The sequence below is a fragment of the Bufo bufo genome, chromosome 2 (assembly GCF_905171765.1).
Source record: "Bufo bufo chromosome 2, aBufBuf1.1, whole genome shotgun sequence".
Classification (NCBI taxonomy): domain Eukaryota; kingdom Metazoa; phylum Chordata; class Amphibia; order Anura; family Bufonidae; genus Bufo; species Bufo bufo.
The window spans coordinates 560769499-560794072 of record NC_053390.1 but is presented as its reverse complement, the minus strand read 5'-3'; the positions used below and the strand labels follow the sequence as shown (position 1 = coordinate 560794072).

General features: G+C 43.7%; 1 pseudogene; it reads right to left on the bottom strand.

Moving 5' to 3' along the window:
* Positions 1-6958: 6958 nt before the first annotated feature.
* On the bottom strand, positions 6959-7996 carry LOC120991685 (annotated as a pseudogene).
* Positions 7997-24574: the final 16578 nt, after the last annotated feature.

Sequence of the window (24574 nt, the reverse complement as noted above, 5' to 3'; positions counted from 1 at the left end):
ATGTGCAGTATATCAGAGGGTTTTTTAACCCCAGTAAGCAAAAAGCCGTATTTGTGGCCTAAATGTGACACTCACTAATGCACCTATAATCCTAGATGTGCACTATATGAAACAGATGTTTTTTTTTCACCCCAGTATGCCCAAATATGAGAAAGCCGTATTTCTGGCCTAAATTTCACAGTCACTTATGCAGCGATAACCCCAGTGTCTCAAAGCAGTATTTCTGGACTTGCAGACATGCAGATATCCTGTGCTGGTGCACTATTGTGGCATAAAATGGATGCCGATTATGTATTGATATTGACTAACTGAAGGAAAAAAAGTTTGTTTTCAGTAGTAGTTGGCTCAGGGCAGGCTTAAAACAATTGTGCACTGTACCCACAAAACACATTTGCTGTAGATCGCTGAGTAAAGAAGCAGTTCTTTATAAGATTTCTCCCTGATCTCTTCCTCACAGCAGCAGTGACTCCAGCTTAAATAGAGGCTGGGTCACATTCTGCAGTTGGCCAATGTGATGGCCTTTTGGGGAAAGTAGTATGACGCTTGTTGATTGGCTGCTTTGCAGCCTTTTAAAAGGCGCATAAAAAACGCAGGTTCGGGTCCCGAAAAACCTAAAGTTCGGTACGAACTCGAACTTTACAGTTCGGGTTTGCTCAACTCTAGTCTAAAACAAGTAAGATGTCCCGAGGGTCCCAAACATTGTGGACAAGGTCTGAGAGGAGAGTCGTCCATGTGTTCAATACTGGATGTTATTGATGGCCAGCTCCTTGATGAATCCCAGCACTCGGATTCGGTAGTCCTTACTGAGGAACTTCACTGGAGAAGTAGTGGCGGCTGGGAACGACGTACTGTGGGACAGCAAGCGACATGAGCTGTTTGAAGCTGTCCGTCTCCACCAGCCTGAATGACAGCATTTCAAAGGCCAGTAGTTTAGAAATGCTGGCAATCAGGGCCAGGGATCGAGGGTGGCTAGGTGGGAATTTACACTTTTTTTCCAAGGTTTGTAAGATGGAAAGCTGAACGCTTCCGTGTGACATGGTGGAGATGCTTGGTGACGGAGGTGGTGTTGTTGGTGGCAAATCCTCTGTTTGCTGGGCGGCAGGCGGAAGAAGAGGCCGAGGCAACAGGAGGGGCCTGAGCCCTTTCTTGGTTTTGAAGGTGCTTACTCCACTGCAGCCCGTGTCTCGCATGTAGATGCCTGGTCATGCAGGTTGTGCTAAGGTTCAGAACGCTAATGCCTCGCTTCAGGCTCTGATGGCACAGCGTGCAAACCACTCGGGTCTTGTCGGCAGCACATTGTGTGAAGAAGTGCCATGCCAGGGAACTCCTTGAAGCTGCCTTTGGTGTGCTCGGTCCCTGGTGACGGTGGCCAGTAGCAGGCGAACTGTTTTGGCGATGGCTACTCTGCTTTTGCACCCACGCTGTTGGCTCGGTCTCACCATTGCCTCTTCCTCCGAACTCTGAAAGTCAGTGGCATGATCTTCATTCCATGTGGGGTCTAGGACCTTATCATCCCCTGCATTGTCTTCCACCCAGTCTTTCTCCCTGACCTCCTTTTCAGTCTGCACACTTCAGAAAGACGCAGCAGTTGGCACCTGTGTTTCGTCATCATCAGAGACGTGCTGAGGTGGTATTCCCATGTCCTCATCAGGAAACATAAGTGTTTGTGCGTCAGTGCATTCTATGTCTTCCACCCCTGGGGAAGGGCTAGGTGGATGCCCTTGGGAAACCCTGCCAGCAGAGTCTTCAAACAGCATAAGAGACTGCTGCATGACTTGAGGCTCAGACAGGTTCCCCGATATGCACGGGGGTGATGTGACAGACTGATGGGCATGGGTTTTAGTGCGCTTTCTGCAGAAGACTGGGTGGGAGATAATGTAAACCTGCTGGATCCACTGTCAGCCACCCAATCGATTAGCACCTGTACTTGCTCAGGCCTTACCATCCTTAGAATGGCATTAGGCCTGACCAAATATCGCTGTAGATTCTGGTGGCTACTGGGACCTGCGCTAGTAGGTTCAGTAGGACGTGTAGCTGTGGCAGAATGGCCACGTCCTCTCCCTGCACCAGAGGCTCCACAACCACCAAGACCATGACCGCGTCCCTTATTAGATGTTTGCCTCATAGCTAGCGTTCACCAAGCAAAGTAAAAAGTGCTTAAGTCTGTTAAAAATAATTAACCGCCAATAAAAACCCTGATGTAGAGTATTGCACTCAAATTTTGTTTTTTAAACTCTATATGACAGCGGTATTTGTGGCCTAAATTTCACAGTAATTTATGCACGTCTAATCCCAGATGTGCAGTATATCAGAGGTTTTTTTTTACCCCAGTAAGCAAAAAGCCGTATTTGTGGCCAAAATTTCACAGTCACTTATGCACGTCTAATCCCAGATGTGCAGTATATCAGAGGTTATTTTTAACCCCAGTAAGCAAAAAGCCATATTTGTGGCCTAAATTTCACAGTCACTTATACACGTCTAATCCCAGATGTGCAGTATATCAGAGGGTTTTTTAACCCCAGTAAGCAAAAAGCCGTATTTGTGGCCTAAATTTCACAGTAACTTATGCATGTCTAATACCATATGTGCAGTATATCAGAGGGTTTTTTAACCCCAGTAAGCAAAAAGCCGTATTTGTGGTCTAAATTTCACAGTCACTTATGCACGTCTAATCCCAGATGTGCAGGATATCAGAGTTTTTTTTTAACACCAGTAAGCAAAAAGCTGTTTTTGTGGCCTAAATTTCACAGTCACTTATGCACGTCTAATCCCAGATGTGCAGTATATCAGAGGGTTTTTTAACCCCAGTAAGCAAAAAAGCCGTATTTGTGGCATAAATGTGACACTCACTTATGCATCTATAATCCTAGATGTGCACTATATGAAACAGATGTTTTTTTTTTTACACCCCAGTATGCCCCAGTATGAGAAAGCCGTATTTGTGGCCTAAATTTCACAGTAATTTATGCACGTCTAATCCCAGATGTGCAGTATATCAGAGGGTTTTTTAACCCCTGTAAGCAAAAAGCGGTATTTGTGGCCTAAATTTCACAGTCACTTATGCACGTCTAATCCGAGATGTGCAGTATATCAGAGGTTTTTTTTTAACCCCAGTAAGCAAAAAGCCGTATTTGTGGCCTAAATGTGACACTCACTTATGCACTTATAATCCTAGATGTGCACTATATGAAACAGATATTTTTTTTCCCCCCAGTATGCCCCATTAAAAAAAAAGCCGTATTTGTGGCTTAACTTTCACAGTCACTTATGCACCTATAATCCTAGATGTGCACTATATGAAACAGATGTTTTCTTTTCACCCCAGTATGCCCCAGTATGAGAAAGCCATATTTGTGGCCTAAATTTCACAGTAATTTATGCACGTCTAATCCCAGATCTGCAGTATATCAGAGGGTTTTTTAACCCCAGTAAGCAAAAAGCCGTATTTGTGGCCTAAATTTCACAGTCACTTATGCACGTCTAATCCCAGATGTGCAGTATATCAAAGGGTTTTTTAACCCCAGTAAGCAAAAAGCTGTATTTGTGGCCTAAATTTCACAGTCACGTATGCATGTCTAATCCCAGATGTGCAGTATATCAGAGGGTTTTTTAACCCCAGTAAGCAAAAAGCCGTATTTGTGGCCTAAATGTGACACTCACTAATGCACCTATAATCCTAGATGTGCACTATATGAAACAGATGGTTTTTTTTCACACCAGTATGCCTCAATATGAAAAAGCCGTATTTGTGGCCTAAATGTGACACTCACTAATGCACCTATAATCCTAGATGTGCACTATATGAAACAGATGTTTTTTTTTTCACACCAGTATGCCTCAATATGAAAAAGCCGTATTTGTGGCCTATATTTCACAGTTACTTATGCACTTCTAATCCCAGATTTACTGTATATCAGAGGGTTTTTTAACCCCAGTAAGCAAAAAGCCGTGTTTGTGACCTAAATTTCACAGTCACTTATGCATGTTTAATCCCAGATGTGCAGTATACCAGAGGGTTTTTTAACCCCAGTAAGCAAAAAGCCGTATTTGTGGCCTAAATTTCACAGTTACTTTTGCACGTCTAATCCCAGATGTGCAGTATATCAAAGGGTTTTTTAACCCCAGTAAGCAAAAAGCCGTATTTGCGGCCTAAATTTCACAGTCACTTATGCACGTCTAATCCCAGATGTGCAGTATGTCAGAGGGTTTTTTAACCCCAGTAAGCAAAAAGCAATATTTGTGGCCTAAATTTCACAGTCACTTATGCACCTATAATCCTAGATGTGCACTATATGAAACAGATGTTTTCTTTTCACCCCAGTATGCCCCAGTATGAGAAAGCCATATTTGTGGCCTAAATTTCACAGTAATTTATGCACGTCTAATACTAGATCTGCAGTATATCAGAGGGTTTTTTAACCCCAGTAAGCAAAAAGCTGTATTTGTGGCCTGAATTTCACAGTCACTTAAGCACGTCTAATCCCAGATGTGCAGTATATCAAAGGGTTTTTAAACCCCAGTAAGCAAAAAGCTGTATTTGTGGCCTAAATTTCACAGTCACGTATGCATGTCTAATCCCAGATGTGCAGTATATCAAAGGGTTTTTTAACCCCAGTAAGCAAAAAGCCGTATTTGTGGCCTAAATTTCACAGTCACTTATGCACGTCTAATCCCAGATGTGCAGTATATCAGAGGGTTTTTTAACCCCAGTAAGCAAAAAGCCGTATTTGTGGCCTAAATGTGACACTCACTAATGCACCTATACACTGCGTGCAGAATTATTAGGCAAATGAGTATTTTGACCACATCATCCTCTTTATGCATGTTGTCTTACTCCAAGCTGTATAGGCTCGAAAGCCTACTACCAATTAAGCATATTAGGTGATGTGCATCTCTGTAATGAGAAGGGGTGTGGTCTAATGACATCAACACCCTATATTAGGTGTGCATAATTATTAGGCAACTTCCTTTCCTTTGGCAAAATGGGTCAAAAGAAGGACTTGACAGGCTCAGAAAAGTCAAAAATAGTGAGATATCTTGCAGAGGGATGCAGCACTCTTAAAATTGCAAAGCTTCTGAAGCGTGATCATCGAACAATCAAGCGTTTCATTCAAAATAGTCAACAGGGTCGCAAGAAGCGTGTGGAAAAACCAAGGCGCAAAATAACTGCCCATGAACTGAGAAAAGTCAAGCGTGCAGCTGCCAAGATGCCACTTGCCACCAGTTTGGCCATATTTCAGAGCTGCAACATCACTGGAGTGCCCAAAAGCACAAGGTGTGCAATACTCAGAGACATGGCCAAGGTAATAAAGGCTGAAAGACGACCACCACTGAACAAGACACACAAGCTGAAACGTCAAGACTGGGCCAAGAAATATCTCAAGACTGATTTTTCTAAGGTTTTATGGACTGATGAAATGAGAGTGAGTCTTGATGGGCCAGATGGATGGGCCCGTGGCTGGATTGGTAAAGGGCAGAGAGCTCCAGTCCGACTCAGACGCCAGCAAGGTGGAGGTGGAGTACTGGTTTGGGCTGGTATCATCAAAGATGAGCTTGTGGGGCCTTTTCGGGTTGAGGATGGAGTCAAGCTCAACTCCCAGTCCTACTGCCAGTTTCTGGAAGACACCTTCTTCAAGCAGTGGTACAGGAAGAAGTCTGCATCCTTCAAGAAAAACATGATTTTCATGCAGGACAATGCTCCATCACACGCGTCCAAGTACTCCACAGCGTGGCTGGCAAGAAAGGGTATAAAAGAAGAAAATCTAATGACATGGCCTCCTTGTTCACCTGATCTGAACCCCATTGAGAACCTGTGGTCCATCATCAAATGTGAGATTTACAAGGAGGGAAAACAGTACACCTCTCTGAACAGTGTCTGGGAGGCTGTGGTTGCTGCTGCACGCAATGTTGATGGTGAACAGATCAAAACACTGACAGAATCCATGGATGGCAGGCTTTTGAGTGTCCTTGCAAAGAAAGGTGGCTATATTGGTCACTGATTTGTTTTTGTTTTGTTTTTGAATGTCAGAAATGTATATTTGTGAATGTTGAGATGTTATATTGGTTTCACTGGTAAAAATAAATAATTGAAATGGGTATATATTTGTTTTTTGTTAAGTTGCCTAATAATTATGCACAGTAATAGTCACCTGCACAGACAGATATCCCCCTAAAATAGCTAAAACTAAAAACAAACTAAAAACTACTTCCAAAAATATTCAGCTTTGATATTAATGAGTTTTTTGGGTTCATTGAGAACATGGTTGTTGTTCAATAATAAAATTAATCCTCAAAAATACAACTTGCCTAATAATTCTGCACTCCCTGTAATCCTAGATGTGCACTATATGAAACAGATGTTTTTTTTCACCCCAGTATGCCCAAATATGAGAAAGCCGTATTTCTGGCCTAAATTTCACAGTCACTTATGCAGCGATAACCCCAGTGTCTCAAAGCAGTATTTCTGGACTTGCAGACATGCAGATATCCTGTGCTGGTGCACTATTGTGGCATAAAATGGATGCCGATTATGTATTGATATTGACTAACTGAAGGAAAAAAAGTTTGTTTTCAGTAGTAGTTGGCTCAGGGCAGGCTTAAAACAATTGTGCACTGTACCCACAAAACACATTTGCTGTAGATCGCTGAGTAAAGAAGCAGTTCTTTATAAGATTTCTCCCTGATCTCTTCCTCACAGCAGCAGTGACTCCAGCTTAAATAGAGGCTGGGTCACATTCTGCAGTTGGCCAATGTGATGGCCTTTTGGGGAAAGTAGTATGACGCTTGTTGATTGGCTGCTTTGCAGCCTTTTAAAAGGCGCATAAAAAACGCAGGTTCGGGTCCGGGTGCCGGAAAACTTTACAGTTCGGGTTTGCTCAACTCTAGTCTAAAACAAGTAAGATGTCCCGAGGGTCCCAAACATTGTGGACAAGGTCTGAGAGGAGAGTCGTCCATGTGTTCAATACTGGATGTTATTGATGGCCAGCTCCTTGATGAATCCCAGCACTCGGATTCGGTAGTCCTTACTGAGGAACTTCACTTTTTCTTCACAATGCGCTGATGCCACAAATGCCGTCACCTTGACGAGCTGGGTTACTGATAAGTGAATTCTAAAGTGTCTGAAGAACTGCGAGTAAAGACATTGGAATAAATTGTTCACTTCCTCCATTACCTCATCCTTTGATTTATGAATATCATTCCATAAAGTCTTGAAGTCCTCTGCGTGGATGGCATAAGAAATGTCCATGCAAGGTTCAACGGGCACAGAGAAAACAAGCTCTCTGGCCGACACTGATACAGACACGTCATGCCCGGTCTACATCGCTTCTAGCCACGTAAGGTCCTGAGAACTGATCACCAGTTTACCGAAACAACAGTCAAAGTTTCTTTGGGACCACGTCCCTATGATAGCTGTGAGCTCCTCGGAGCCGTTATACTGAAAGAGCGTTAGGCAAGTAAATGTCTTTGGTAACACCTCCAATAGTTCGTCCTCTGTGTACGTCCCACAGAACAAACCTGTCCCCACAATCCGGTCCTCTGTGCTTGCCTTGGTGAGTGGAGGCTTGGATGAATTCTGTATGAGCACAGCTAGTGGATCTCTGTCCTTTCCTTTGAGTCCAGGTAAACAGGAAAATGTGGCTTTTAGTTTCAGCTCTGAGCCCAATTCAATGGCAAGATGCTTCTGGTTCTCGGCAGCTACGTGGGCAGACAGGTGCTTGGAATACTCTTTCAGTCTGGTGTATGAGAAATTATACATCGGTGTCACGCTGTACAGAGTCCATTGTTTTTGAAGGACCAAAGCAGCCTGTGCAGGATCAAGAGTTTCCTAAGAGGGGGTGAACTGTGGGATTTTTCTTTTAGAGAAGCTTTGCAATGCAGAACGTCGACATGCAGAGGTCAAGCTTCTGGGAGGATACCTCGAGCTGTGAAAACGACTGCTCCTTCGTGCCAATGACCTACTTCTGGGGGTTAACACCCCATCTGTTAGTGTTTGCATATCCTTGCGATAAATGATGTTCCCGTTCACTGACTGTAAACAGAGATCTTGGCAGACATGGTCAGAGCAATGAGACTATGGAACTTTCTGCCTGAGGAGGTGGTGATGGTGAGTAAAATAAAAGAATTCAAGTGGGACTTGGATTAATTTCTGGAGTGTAATAATATTACAGGCTATAGCTACTAGAGAGGGGTCGTTGATCCAGGGAGTTATTCTGATTGCCTGATTGGAGTCGGGAAGGATTTTTTCCCCCCTTAAGTGGGGAAAATGGGCTTGTACCTCACAGGTTTTTTTTTTTGCCTTCGTCTGAATCAACTTGCAGGATAACAGGCCGAACTGGATGGACAAATGTCTTTTTTCGGCCTTATATACTATGTTACTATGTAAAGGTATGAAACTCTGCTGTCATCTTTCTAAGCGCCACGTCTCCAGTCCCCTGACCAGATTTGCCAGCATCTGTTCCAAGACATGAAGCAGTGGAATTACATTGTTCATCCCATAGTCCTGGCAACTGACAATTAATTTGGCATACTCAAATGGCCTGAGCAAACAGAAGGTGTCACGCATGAGCTGGCACTGGCTGACATCGAAGTTACACAGGGGTCTACTCCTGTCCGCTTGGATCATCAAGAAATTGTTGATGGCCTTTCTCAGTTCGTATAGTCGGTCCAACATATGGAGGGTGGAATTCCAATGGGTGGAAACGTTGCATATCAGGCTATGTTGGGGGATGCCGTTCTGTCATTGCAGCTCAAGGAGCGTGTGCTTTGCGCTGTACTAGTGGCTGAAGTGCATGCAAAGTTTCCTGGCCACGGTTAGGATGTCTTGCAGATGGATGGAAGACTTCAGGTACTCCTTGACAACCAGATTGAACACGTGTGCCATGCAGGGCGCATGGCTCAGTCATCCTTGACGCAGTGCCGACACCATGTTCTTCCCGTTGTCGGTCACCATGGTTCCGATTTTGTGTTGTCGCAGACAATTCTTGGATCTCTACATGAAGATTATGTATTTGGTGTAAATCGCGCGAGGGGCATAGTTGGAGACATAGACTTCAAAAGAGATACAGAGCAGTGTAGCTTGCTTAGAAATCAAAAAATTCCCATACAGCAAAAGGAGGTGTACAATCACCCGTAAATTTTCCCAAAGAAATCCTGTGTCACATAAAGAATTTCACTGCAAAAAGGGCTTTACCACATATAACTGCACCACTGAACGACAAGTAGGCCCTTAATTTTTTCAACTTTTATACTACGCAAAGCTTTTTAACATATAAGTGCAACGTTGAACGGCGAATATATTTTTCTTTTGCCTACGGAGTCCTTTTGTTATGGTTTTGCAAAGGGAGCAAGAATGTTACGCACAATTTTGATGGACAGTAAATATATTTTTATTTTGCCACTAATACATGGCAAAAAGGGCTTAACATATAACTGCACCGCACAAGGGTAAATAAGACGTACTGTAAAAATATTTCCTTTTAATAAACCCTGTTAATGGCTGTATCAAAGAGCACTTGCACCCCAATAACAAGAACGGTTTGCTGAAATGACAGAGCTGCATAATGGCAATATGGATCCCCAGTCAGTGCAGCAATGGGTAACAGGATTGTTTCTATTACTCAGTCAGTAACCCCCCCCTACTGAACCCTGTTCTACATAAATGCTGTGGAATGATTCCTCCCTATCCTTTCCCTGCACTTATAAATCTTTTTTTCACTACAATCAAGTCTTTAATGGCTGTATCAAACAGCATTTGCACCCCAATAACAAGAACTGTTTGCTGGAATGACAGAGCTGTATAATGGCAATTTGGATCCCCAGTCAGTGCACAAAGGTGCAATAGGATTGTTCCTATTACCCAGTCAACCTCAACTACTGAACCCTGTTCTACACAAATGCTGTGGAACGATTCCTCCCTATCCTTTCCCTGCACTTGTAAATCATTTTTAGCACAATTATGTTTTTTCTATCACTGTGCCTAGCACTATTTATAGGGCTATGACATCACAGGGCTGCCGGGCTGCCGATTGGCTGCATGCATGGCATTATGGGTGATCCCGCCTTCCCAGAGTTCCTTTCTCCATGTCCTCACACGTGCAGCAGCCATTTTAAGAAAAAATGCAATTCGTTACCACGAAGTGGGAGGAAATTCGCATTCGGTGCAAATCAAATTTTTCCTAAAATTTGGAACTAATTCTACTTTCTCAGCTTCGATTCGCTCATCTCTAATGTTACGTACTGCACATGGCCATCATGTAACAATGTTTCACAATAGTATACATCTTGAAATTAACCATGTATGCAATGTTGTAAGACCCAGTCAAAAAGTTAGCCTTTCCACACACAGCATGTACATAATTGAAGACAATGCCTATGCAATCACTGTGTCCTGCAGTGCGTGTAGTAAGAAAGTGTGCTAGCACAGTGTCACGGCGGACAGGATACAAGATATACAGAATATCAACAAACAAGTGTCTAGGCAAGAAGCTGGGGATAAAGGTCACCTCCTGACAAATCCCTACCAGCTCTCCCTAGACTTCTATGCCCACGTTCAGACCCTGAAGGTGGGAAAAAACGCGTCCTCGTGCCTAGACTGAAGATTCCCTAAAAATCCCTAAGATGGTGAAAGGGGGAAAGAGGCAGCCTGCTCCCTCAGACCTGGAGGGGGCAGGCGTCTCTCTAACAGCCTAGACAGACAACCACAAGATAAACAAAACCAACTTATCTTTTACTGAGCAGGGACAGCAAATCCTTCCTTCCTTCCTCTGAGCCAGACAGAAGCTATAACCCGCACAGGACACTGGGAGTGGGCGTAATTTAAACTCAAACCAATGACCCCACCCAGTGCACCTGAAGGGAGGCGGATATAGCTGAACTCCAAAACAAAAACAAAAGGCTACACACGTGCTGCTAACCTGGCCGACATCCGCACATAGCCTGAGCAGGGCATGACAGTACCCCCCTTCTACGGATGACCTCCGGACAACCCGGCCCAACTTTATCCGGGTGGGATCTGTGAAAAGCCCTCACCAGTTGGCTAGCACTAACATCCACAGCCGAACCCACATCCTCTCCTCAGGGCGGTATCCCCTCCAGTGTACCAGGTACTGAAGAGAACCCTGAAGAACTCTTGAGTTGAGAACCCTGGAGATCTCGAACTCTAAATTTCCATCAACCAGAACAGGGGGAGGAGGCAATGGCGATGGTTCCAACGGTTTCACATATTTCTTCAGTAAAGACTTGTGGAACACATCATGGATCCTCCAAGTCTGCGGAAGATCCAGACGAAACGCTACTGGATTGACCACCGCAGATATTTTGTAAAGTCCAATAAATCTTGGACCCAGTTTCCAAAATGGTACTCTCAGTTTAATATTTTTAGTAGATAACCACACCAGATCACCCACACACAGGTCCGGACCAGTCATACATTTCTTGTCAGCCATTCGCTTATACCTCTCATCCATCTTCTCCAAATTCACTTGGATCCTCCGCCAGATAAAAGACAAGGCAGAAGAAAATCTCTCCTCCTCTGGCATCCCAGAGGAACTAGTCCCAGAAAAGGTACCAAACTGAGGATGAAAACCGTATGCGCCAAAAAATGGCGACTTACCTGTGTACTCCTGCCTACGGTTATTCAAAGCAAACTCTGCTAGGGACAAGAATGAGGACCAGTCCTCCTGATTCTCAGCCACAAAGCACCTCAAGTAGGTCTCCAGGTTTTGATTAGTACGCTCTGTCTGCCCATTCGACTGCGGATGAAAAGCCGAAGAGAACGAAAGTTGAATGCCAAGCCGAGAGCAGAACGCCCTCCAAAACCTGGAGACAAACTGCGGGCCCCTATCAGAAACCACATCTGAGGGAATGCCATGCAATTTCACGATATTATCAACAAAAATCTGAGCAAGAGTCTTGGCATTGGGCAGACTGGCTAACGATACAAAGTGAGTCATTTTACTAAAACGGTCAACAACCACTAAAATTACTGTTTTCCCGGCAGAACTCGGTAGATCCGTAATAAAGTCCATAGACAAGTGCGTCCAAGGATGAGACGGAATAGACAAATGAAGAAGTGAACCAGCAGGTCGAGTATGAGCAACCTTTGACCGTGCACAGGTTTCACAAGCTGCTACGTAATCCTCAACACTCTTACGTAACCCGGGCCACCAGAACCTCCGAGACACAAGATCAAAGGTGAACTTACCACCAGGATGTCCAGCAAGGACAGTATCGTCATGTTCCTTGAATACCTTGTATCGCAGTCCATCAGGAACAAACAACCTCCCTGGGGGACAAGAACCAGGAGCCCCCTCCTGGGCTCCCAACACCTCCATCTCCAATTCGGGGTACAGAGCGGAGAACACCACACCATCAGCCAAAATCGGAGCAGGATCCTCTGAATCACATTCCCCAGGAAAACTGTGAGACAACGCATCTGTCACGGATGGTGTTGCAGAAAACTAGAAGACACAAATGAAGATCCGACTGACCTGATCCAAAACTAAGGAACAAGAGGGTAAGCCCTGTAACAGCCCTAACACTCTCCCTTACTGCTCAGCCTATGCAAAAATCTCTATGGTAGATAATTGCATACCCTCGTTCCTTGACTGTATGACACCTGAACACCCTATAATAGTGAGGGGACACGACCACCGGCTCCCTACACTAAATACGGAGGGAGTCAGGGTCACCTAGGATCAAGACCACAGGAAAACAGAAATAAAGGAACAGACTTATCTTGTGGATGCAGCAGTAGCAGCTTCTAGGATCAGCACAGTCCAGGAAGTTGTATAAACCGCAAGGTGAGGCAGTATGGGGAGGAGATATTTAGGGAGGCAATAACTGCTAATAGATGACAGCTGGGAGAGGGAGGAGAGATGTCAAAATGAAAGCAAAACAAAAGAAGATCATGCAGGAAGTACTGAAGAACGTCTATCAGAACTTCTCAAAGATCTGGTGGTGACAGTACCCCTCCCTCTACGAGTGACTCCGGACACTCAGAGCCCACCTTCTCAGGATGGGACCTATGGAATGCCCTGAGAAGACGAGTGGCCTTAATGTCCGCCACTGGAACCCACATCCTCTCCTCAGGACCATAACCCTCCCAATGACCGAGGTACTAAAGAGAACCGTGGACAATACGAGAGTCCACAATCCTAGAGACCTGAAATTCAAGATTACCATCAACCACAATCGAAGGAGGAGGCAAAGAGGAGGGTACAGTGGGTTGGACATAAGGTTTTAATAGGGACTTGTGAAAAACATTATGGATCTTCCAAGTCTGAGGAAGATCAAGACGGTAGGCAACGGGATTGATGACGGACAAGATTTTGTAAGGCCCAATAAACTTAGGACCCAACTTCCAGGAGGGAACCTTCAATTTGATATTCTTAGTAGACAACCAAACCAGATCACCAACATTCAGGTCCGGACCAGGCACAAATCTCTTATCCGCCACACGCTTATATCTCTCACTCATGCTCTTTAGATTATCCTGAATCTTTTGCCAAATAGATGACAAGGACAAGGAGAATCTCTCCTCATCAGGTAAACCAGAAGCCCCCTCTCCAGAGAATGTCCCAAACTGCGGATGAAACCCATATGCACCAAAAAATGGTGACTTATCAGAGGACTCCTGACGACGGTTATTTAAAGCAAACTCAGCAAGGGAGAGAAAAGAACACCAATCCTCCTGATTCTCTGCCACAAAACAACGCAGATATGTCTCCAGATTCTGATTGACACGCTCTGTCTGGCCATTCGACTGCGGGTGGAAAGCAGAAGAGAATGACAACCGAACCCCCAAGCGAGAACAGAAGGCCTTCCAGAATCTGGAAACAAACTGCGTGCCCCTATCAGAGACTATGTCTGAAGGGATAACATGCAGTTTGACAATGTGATCAATAAATGCCTGCGCCAGCGTTTTAGCATTGGGCAAGCCAGGAAAAGGAACAAAATGCGACATTTTGCTAAAACGGTCCACCACCACCAGAATCACAGTCTTCCCCGAGGAACGAGGCAGGTCCGTGATGAAATCCATGGACAGATGTGTCCAAGGATGGGAAGGAATGGGTAACGGGAGGAGAGGACCTGATGGCCGTGAATGAGGGACTTTGGCACGAGCGCAGGTCTCGCAGGCTGCCACAAAACCCTCAACCGACTTACGAAGAGCCGGCCACCAGAATCTCCGAGCGATGAGATCCACTGTGGCTCTACCCCCCGGGTGCCCAGCAAGGACAGTATCGTTGCTCCTTAAAAACCTTGTGTTGCAAAGCGAGAGGCACAAACAACCTCCCAGGAGGACAAAGATCAGGAGCTTCTGCCTGGGCCAGATGGTCTTTGTCTTCCCCTGTATTGATGCTGCTCAGGTGTCTTGAAATTCACCTTCTTAGCTCCTGAAAAAAAATTATGAAATACGGGATTACATCAATTGCAAGACAAAGGGGGTTGTATATGTCATTAGATGTGAATGTCCCAAACTATACCTCGGTAAGACCATTCAGGAGCTAAGAAGGTGAATTTCAAGACACCTGAGCAGCATCAATACAGGGGAAGACACCAGCCTGGCCAGACATATGAGAGAAAAGCATAAGGACCAAAATACAGAATTTAAATTTTGGGGACTAATGAAGGTAAAATCAGGCCCATGGAAAGGGGATATAGACAAAAAACTCCAACAGGAGGAAACAAAATGGATTTACCTGCTTAACAGTCTATCTCCGAGAGGCCTTAATGAAGGGTTCACATACTCGTCCTTCCTGTAGGTTTGACCCCCATCTAGGAAGAAAGAAAATGGAAAATATTATAAGCAAAAACAATAAATAGAAAACGATACACATCTAAAAAATAGAGCATCCACTCGACGGCAAGACCGGAAAAATGAAAAATATGATAATGAAGTGTAGTATCTGTGGGAATAGTGCCATCATATAGGGACAGTGGAGCCAGCCTTATATAAATAATATCCTATAAAGGCGGTCTGGCATAATATCATTAATCCCATAAAGGCCACTTTTGCCTGTTGAGCAGGTATTGTAGAGTGAGCATTAAATATAGATTAAGGCCGGATATATAGGAAGAGAAAGGGACAAGCACACTGGGGCAAATAAATAGGGCAGGGGAAGTCAATCAGCTTAGCTGAAGGGAGCATGCACTGAAAGGAGTGGATGCATTCAGAATGAACCTAGGGATGGTTATAGATAGGTAATAAGAACATCTAAGCAATATAATACAGAGAACAAGCAGGTACTGCCTATAGGGCAGAAGTATGTGCAGTGATGAGCACCCCTCTATTGCTTATAAGGGCTGACAAGAAACTGAACCTTCAGATATGAGCACAAAGGGGTAAAATAATAAAAAAAATAAGGGAATGTACAGTATGTACAACCAAGGATGGTGATATATATAGTAGACACTCATTCCGGCATAGATAACTATACCTGGTCAAAAGAAGTCAGGATACATACCATGAAGAATCGACCCGCTGGTGCTAGCGACGAAGTCCACGGGCATGCGCCGTAATGAAGTGTCATAACCGGAACCTGACGGGCCGGGAACAAAGGAACAAAGTAGAAAAAAATCTATCGGGAAATCTCTAAGTGCACAAGACATGTGCGGCGTAATCCCATGACGAAAGCGAAGTAGAAGGACATGGATGGGAGGATGCTTACGTCAGGGGGTGGAGCCCTGTAGCGCGTCCTATCACCGCCTCAGTCTTGGACCCTAATCACGCCCCACAGCGAAACCCACAGGAAATACGTCACAAGCGAAGGTCTTATAGGCCAGCCGCGAGCGGACACGCTTACACTCTGCCCTAACCCCTGAAGACGCCGGTACACGGCGAAACATGTCGGGGGGCAGCGTGAGGCTCAAATTTTAATACAGCATATCGCTGCAGCCTACTACTATAGCATTAAGTAACCACACAGTGTTCACATGTTATACTGGCAGCGCGCAGCCAGTCAGGCACTAGTGTGTAACCACATAGTAGCAGATAACCCTGGTCAGGTGACATCCTGACAGGGCATTTCAAATTGACATTGAAAGGCCAGTGAATGCTGGAAGTTTTAACTATTTACTTATTTAGTTATTCATTTAAAGAGGACCTTTCACCTGTATAAACGATGTTAACTGAGTATGCTGCCATATAGAGCGGCGCCCGGGGATCTCACTGCACTTACTATTATCCCCGGGCGCCGCTCCGTTCTCCCGTTATAGGCTCCGGTACCTTTACTTCTTAAGTTATAGTAGGCGGGTCTTCTCTTGTCCTGTGGGCGTCTCCTTCTCCTAGGCTGCAGCGCTGGCCAATCGCAGCGCACAGCTCACAGCCTGGGAGGTTTTTTTCTCCCAGGCTGTGAGCTGTGCGCTGTGATTGGCCAGCGCTGCAGCCTAGGAGAAGGAGACACCCACAGGACAAGAGAAGACCCGCCTACTATAACTTAAGAAGCAAAGGTACCGGAGCTTATAACGGGAGAACGGAGCGGCACCCGGGGATAATAGTAAGTGCAGTGAGATCCCCGGGCGCCGCTCTATATGGCAGCATACTCAGTTAACATTGTTTATAAAGGTGAAAGGTCCTCTTTAAGTACTAGTAGTATTATCAATAAAAGTTATGTCTTAGCTATTGGTAGGTGCAGGATCAATAGGTGTAATCCAGTCCTAATGGGCATTAGTAGTAATGAATTGTTGTACAACACACCTTATCCTTGTACTTAAAGGGAAAGCATAGTAATTGAAGTTCAGGGTCACCTAGGATCAAGACCACAGGAAAACAGAAATAAAGGAACGACTTATCTTGTGGATGCAGCAGTAGCAGCTTCTAGCATCAGCACAGTCCAGGAAGTTGTATAAACCGCAAGGTGAGGCAGTATGGGGAGGAGATATATAGGGAGGCAATCACTGCTAATAGATGACGGCTGGGAGAGGGAGGAGAGATGTCAAAATGAAAGCAAAACAAAAGAAGATCATGCAGGAAGTACTGAAGAACGTCTATCAGAACTTCTCAAAGATCTGGTGGTGATAGCATCTGCCTTGATGTTTTTAACCCCCGGGCGAAAAGTAACCACAAAATTGAACCTGGTAAAGAACAGTGACCATCGGGCCTGTCTAGGATTCAGACGCTTGGCAGATTGCAGATAAGCCAAATTCTTATGATCCGTATATACTGTAACGGGATGAGACGCCCCCTCCAACCAGTGACGCTATTCCTCAAAGGCCAATTTGATGGCCAGCAATTCCCTATCTCCTACATCATAATTTCTCTCGGCGACCGAGAGCTTCTTGGAAAAAAAAGCACACGGAACCCATTTGCCAGGAGATGAACCCTGCGACAGTACTGCTCCAACCCCCACTTCTGATGCATCAACCTCCACCAGGAATGGCTGAGACACATCGGGCTGCACCAGAATGGGAGCAGGCGCAAAACATTCTTTAATAGGCGAAAAGGCCTGCAATGCCTCATCTGACCAGACAGAGACGTCGGCGCCCTTCTTAGTCATATCGGTCAGAGGTTTTACAATGGTAAAATAGTTCAAGATACATTTTCTATAATAATTAGTAAACCCCAAAAACCGCATCAAAGCTTTCTGATTCTCCGGTCGGTCCCATTCCAGAACCGCCCGGACCTTTTCGGGGTCCATACGAAAACCAGAGTCAGAAAGCAGATATCCCAGAAACTGAAGCTCCTGCACAGAAAACACACATTTCTCCAATTTGGCATATAATTTATTCTCCCGAAGGATCGTCAAAACCTGTCTCATGTGATCCTGATGGGTCTTCAGATTAGGAGAGTAAATTAGAATGTCATCCAAGTAAACTACCACGAACCTCCCCACAAAATGATGGAAAATGTCATTGACGAATCGCTGAAATACCGCTGGCGCGTTGGTTAACCCAAAAGGCATAACCAGATTCTCTAAATGACCCTCGTGCGTGTTGAAGGCCGTTTTCCACTCATCCCCCTCCTTGATTCTGATCAGATTGTAGGCCCCTCTTAAATCCAACTTGGAGAACACCTTGGCTCCAACAATCTGATCAAAAAGATCGGAGATCAAAGGAAGGGGATACGGATCACGGACCGTAATACGGTTCAATTCCCGGAAATCCAAACAAGGTCTCAGCGATCCATCCTTTTTCTTTACAAAGAATAAACCCACTGCCACTGGAGACTTAGATGGCCTAATATGACCTTTTGCAAAACTCTCGGCAATATACTTCTGCATGACCTCTCTTTCAGGTTGAGAAAGATTGTAAAGCCGAGACTTTGGCAACTTATCCCCTGGGATGAGATTAACTGGACAATCATAGTCACGATGAGGGGGCAATTCCTGAGCCCCACCCACCGAAAAAACATTTGCAAAATCTGAGAGATACTGAGGTAAAGCCGTAGTAGACACACCAGAGATAGATGTGCCAAGACAATTGTCCGAACAAAATTCACTCCAACCAATGATCTGTCTTGCTTGCCAATCTATAATTGGGTTATGTTTTGTCAACCATGGTAACCCTAAGACTATAGGAGCGGGCAAGTCCTTCATGACAAAACAAGACATAATCTCAACATGTGAATCACCCACCCTTAAAAGAAGACCATGAGCAATATGAGTGAGACTCCTTTGAGAAAGAGGTGAAGAATCAATTGTGAAAACCAGAATCTCTCTTTCTAAAGTGCAAGTACTTAGACCCAGATTTTGAAGAAAAAGAAAATCAATAAGGTTTACCCCAGCACCACAGTCTATCGCCACCATAGCTGGAAGGAGAAAACAAGTATTACAGGGAGCTTGCATACCTGCTTGCTCCATCACTCCATTCACACTACCAAGAGTCAGGGATGTTTTTTTTTTTTTTTTCTTTAAGTAAACCTCTTTGTGATTCATTCACGTCAACATGCGGTTTAACTAAAGGACAAGCAAAAATAAAATGACCACTTTTTCCACAGTAATAACATAGTTTATGCAACCTCCTAAAGTTCCTACTACCAGAACGGAAGGATACCTGACCCAGCTGCATGGGTTCCTCCCCTACCCCAGAGTTACATGTCATATCACCCTGGGGAGCAGGTGAGACGAAACCACTCACAGAAGGGATCCCTTGTGCGGAGGGAACCTTACACCTCTCTCTAATACGTCTATCTAACCGTACTGCCAAAGACATAGCATTCTCCAATGTATCCGGGTACTCATGAAAAGCAAGGGCATCTTTCAATCTCTCAGATAACCCCTGACAAAATTGACTACGTAATGCGGGGTCATTCCACTCTGACTCGGTAGCCCATCTCCTAAACTCAACGCAGTAAGCCTCTGCAGTATATTCAACTTGTAATAAATTACGCAATTTAGATTCCGCCATCGAGACCCGATCTGGATCATCATAAATTAATCTCAAGGCTTCAAAAAGTTCTTCCACCGACCGGAGAGCCAGAGAACCGGACGGCAGAAAAAAGGCCCAGGATTACGCGAAATGATTATCCCTACCCTCTGACTCTCATCACCAGACGAACATGGATGCAGCCGAAAATACAACTTGCATGACTCTTTAAAGTGGATAAAGTTATCCACACCCCCTGCAAATCTATCAGGGAGAGCAACTTTAGGCTCCCCATAAATTTGCAACCTCTAGGGATAATCCCTGCATGCGATCAACTAGCGCATCAATTGACTCCATCTCAAAACAGCTGAGAAATGGCAGTCAAAGTATTGGTGGGTTATAATGTCACGGCGGACAGGATACAAGATATACAGAATATCAACAGACAAGTGTCTAGGCAAGAAACTGGGGATAAAGGTCACCTCCTGACAAATCCCTACCAGCTCTCCCTAGACTTCTATGCCCACGTTCAGACCCTGAAGGTGGAAAAAAACGTGTCCTCGTGCCTAGGCTGAAGATTCCCTAAAAATCCCTAAGATGGTGAAAGGGGGAAAGAGGCAGCCTGCTCCCTCAGACCTGGAGGGGGCAGGCGTCTCTCTAACAGCCTAGACAGACAACCACAAGATAAACAAAACCAACTTATCTTTTACTGAGCAGGAACAGCAAATCCTTCCTTCCTTCCTCTGAGCCAGACAGAAGCTATAACCCGCACAGGACACTGGGAGTGGGCGTAATTTAAACTCAAACTAACGACCCCACCCAGTGCACCTGAAGGGAGGCGGATATAGCTCAACTCCAAAACAAAAACAAAAGGCTACACACGTGCTGCTAACCTGGCAGACCTCCGCACATAGCCTTAGCAGGGCATGACACATAGCTATCCTTACAAAAGAAAAATCTGAATCCCTTACATGGTTTAGAAATTGTGCAGGGAGAAATGTGCATACCTTGCAGAGTTAAGTTCTTTCACTGCATCAGATTTTTTTTATAACCGTGCTGGATGGTTTTTGTGTTATGATGTCCAAGCTCTGCAGAGCACATTTGGTGTCACAAGCAGACACCAAAAAGGTAACATGATTCCATTTATTCCCTACTCTCATAGCATACTCTTATAGCTGTCATCTACCGCCCCTCAGGCATGGTCACCATATTTTTCGACCACTTCAACACCTGGCTCCTACAATTTCTTTCCACTGAAATCCCCATTATCATCATGGGTGACTTCAACATCCCCATTGACACTTTCCACACAGCGACCTCTAAACTTCTAGTACTTACTTACTCCTTTGGCCTTTCACAGTGGTCATCCACTGCCACCCACAGAGATGGCTGCACACTAGATCTTATCTTTACCCACCTCTGTTCCCTATATAACCTCTGTAACTCACCTCTTCCCCTATCAGACCACAATCTACTTAGGTTCTCTTCACTTGTCTCTTCAGCTGCCTGAATTCCTCAATTAAAAAAGCACCCTGGTTTACTGAAGACCTTGACTCTCTGGACTTATTTCCCATTGGGGTGCACTATGCCTTACCATCACTTTTGGAGAGCAGCAACATGTGGTTACACCTCGACGGTGTCCGCAGGACTTAGCGTAGCGTTGGGGCTACCCCAAATGCAGTCTGCACAATCACAAGATAACCCCTTTAAAACGTGCTATTTGGAATCTTTTTCTCTACTAATTTCAGCAATATTATTACATCATTAACATTTCTGCATTTTATCAAAGTTTAAATAAAAGATAATGATCATTTTTAGAATCTTGCGTGTCAGAAAACATGAGGATATTAAATCTTAAATTAATGCAGTCCATTAGATATGGATAGTTATCTAGGTAAATAGATGGATAGAATAATGTGTTACGATTGCCAACACAGTATTTATTACATTAGAAAGTAGACATGTTTTTTTCAAACCTGGTCATCTTTTGCCTCATATCTCGAGCAAAGAGGAGAGGTAAGGATGGACACTGTGCACATCTTAATTATTGATGTCACATACTGTACATGGCCATCATGTAACAATGTTTCACATCAGTATAAATTTTGAAACTAAGGCTACTTTCACACTCGCGTTTTGTGCGGATCCGTCATGAACGGATCCCTTCAGATAATACAACCGTCTGCATCCGTTCAGAACGGATCCGTTTGTATTATCTTTAACATAGCCAAGACGGATCCATCTTGAACACCATTGAAAGTCAATGGAGGACGGATCCGTTTTCTATTGTGCCAGATTGTGTCAGTGAAAACGGATCCGTCCCCATTAACTTACATTGTGTGCCAGGACGGATCCGTTTGGCTCAGTTTCATCAGACGGACACCAAAACGCTGCAAGCAGCGTTTTGGTGTCCATCTCCAAAGCAGAATGGAGACTGAACAGAGGCAAACTGATGCATTCTGAGCGGATCCTTTTCTATTCAGAATGCATTAGGGCAAAACTGATCCATTTTGGACCGCTTGTGAGATCCCTGAACGGATCTCACAAACGGAAAGCCAAAAAGCAAGTGTGAAAGTAGACTAACCATGTATGCACTTTTGTAAGACCCAGTCAAAATGTTAGCCTTCCCACACATAGCATGTACATAATTGAAGACCATGCCTATGCAATGTTAGTCACTGTGTCCTGCAGTGCCTCGAGAAACAAAGTGTACTAGTTGGTGATGAAATTAACTAAGTATCACGCCTGATATGGCAGTTAAAAGACATGCAGCACAGAGGGGAGGGAAGAGGAGTACCCTTTCACTAGGGAGAGGGAGGAGTGGTGACGACTAACTCACCTAGCACTAGCACCGAGCTGCACTGACGTCCCTAGATGAGCTGCTAACCCATACGCCGATCATGTGCCTTGTCCCTGGCTTACCCTGAAATAAGCCCTAGGTAGTGAGTAGGGCGATGGGGGCACTGGTCCTCACCACTGACACCTAGGGTAACAGCAGGGAAAGGACCCTGTTCTACATAAATGCTGTGGAATGATTCGTCCCTATCCTTTCCCTGCACTTATAAATCTTTTTTTTTACCACAATCAAGTATTTAATGGCTGTATCAAACAGCACTTGCACCCCAATAACAAGAACTGTTTGCTGGAAAGACAAAGCTGTATAATGGCAATTTGGATCCCAGAAGCAATCCCAGAATGGAGACAACAAACAGGAGAGAACTGGAGATCCGACAGCACCAGTTACAACAGCTCCACACTAACTCCAACTCCATTAGAGGTCAGAATAGAAGATATGGAAAGAAGGTCTATATCTGGCAACAAGGGAAGCAGAAAGGGAGAATATATAGTAGCTGGGAGTGGCTGACAGAGAACAGCTGAAAGGAAAAGCTACAGATTCCTAAATGTGACAAAAAGGATCGCAAACCTAAGCAGGAAAACCTGGACCAGAATCTATTCTCACCACTAGATTATGGAGCAATCTCTTGAAACTGAACAAGTAGCCACCCGTTGCGACCTTATGACCCCAGGAACAACATTGTCAGCGATAGGTTGTGACATTAGGGCAGTGTAAAGGGTGTGGATATAAAATAGTGGGGGAAGTGTAGTTTAATGGCTGCCTTGAGAAAACCACAACATACCTTGAGTATCCAACCATAACCATAAGCACTCCCTGAAAAAGTTTGAAGTCCAAAATACACGCAAAAGTACTGCATTATTTCCTTTTTATACATATAAATTATATATCTATTTTAAACTTCTAGAAAATTGACATAAAAATTGCCTTTTAAATGTAAAGAAGGTTGGCCACAGGATGTGGCCACAGTATCTGAGACTGAATGGTATTTTACCACACACAATTTCAGATGTGTCATTAAATTTTAAGCTACATACTGGCTGTGACAGTTCAATATATTACAAAGGATTTACTATATTAGAATCTTATAGAGTATGGTCTTAATTTAGATGATTCCTGTCCTAGGTGTAGATTTGCTAAAGCCAATTTATTTATTCAGTTAATTTTTGAGGTGCTCAAAATTGTTTAGTTATGGTAAAAAGTAAACAAAAGGTTTATAATTTCAATGAACTGTGAACATAAAAGGTGTACTTTGGTCAAACTTTAAAACTGAATAAACATGCAATAGGTTAACAGCTATATTTGGTAAAAAGGAGAGAATGCAGGGCTCTGTGTAGTTCTTAAGCATCAATTATGACAAGGGAACAAATATCTATATATCTATAATATGCATTTGTAATTCAAGATCAAGGATGTTGCCCCCTTTGTCTTGAATAATTTCTGATTGGTTATGTTTCTTTTTTTCTTTTTTTTTGTATGTGTGTGGGGATAGGTTATTTATATTTTCTTAGTTTGAAGGTGGGTTTGGAGGAAGAGAACTTTTGTATTTACATTATTATATATTTTATATGTAGTATGTATAAATGGGGAAGTTTGAGCAATTGATATTGTTTTGTATATTATGCCTGTAAAAAAAAAATCCAACTTGGTTGTCTCACAGTCCAAATAACCTATGAAATAAATGTATAGAATTAATAGCGCCCATCAGTTTAGGACATGAAAGAACAATACTAAAAACTAGGGAAATGATTTATTTTCCAATTTAAAATAAACACTAATGTATATATAGTAAAAGTAAAAAAAAATTTCTCTGCATTTTTTCATCAGCAATGATCAGTTTAAAGATCACAACTTTGCAATATTCACAGTGAAATAAATACCCTAGGAAACCACTTAAGTGCCTTATAAACAGAATGAAAGCAGTCATACCAAGAAGTCATTTTACTGGCACAACATTTTGCATTTAATCAAGTAAACAACTCTGTATAGCTTTATCACCAGTCCACACTCTTCCCTGTATTTATTAAAAATTATTTGCCTATATTATTATGAATTATTATTTTTAAACTTGAAAAATAGACCTTTGGCATGTGTTTTAGTTTACAGAGTGTGTACAGTACTTTGTCTAGTTGTTTTCCATTCTATAACATTATTATCAATGTCATTTATACAATATATCTTCACAATATAAGTGTCTTAATGTGATGGTGTTTGAGAGAAAGAAACCTTGGCAAGCCTTGGGTTTTATGTCATCTGGAAGAACATTACAAAAATAGCTGTCATGTATAATCTTTGTTTTAAACACCATGCCTGAGATCCAAATGTAATGAATAAAATAACTTTTATGTTATACGTCTATGAATGTTATTCGGCATGAGTTGGGCCCCACATTTGCTTGAAAAATTTTCAAGGAAAATA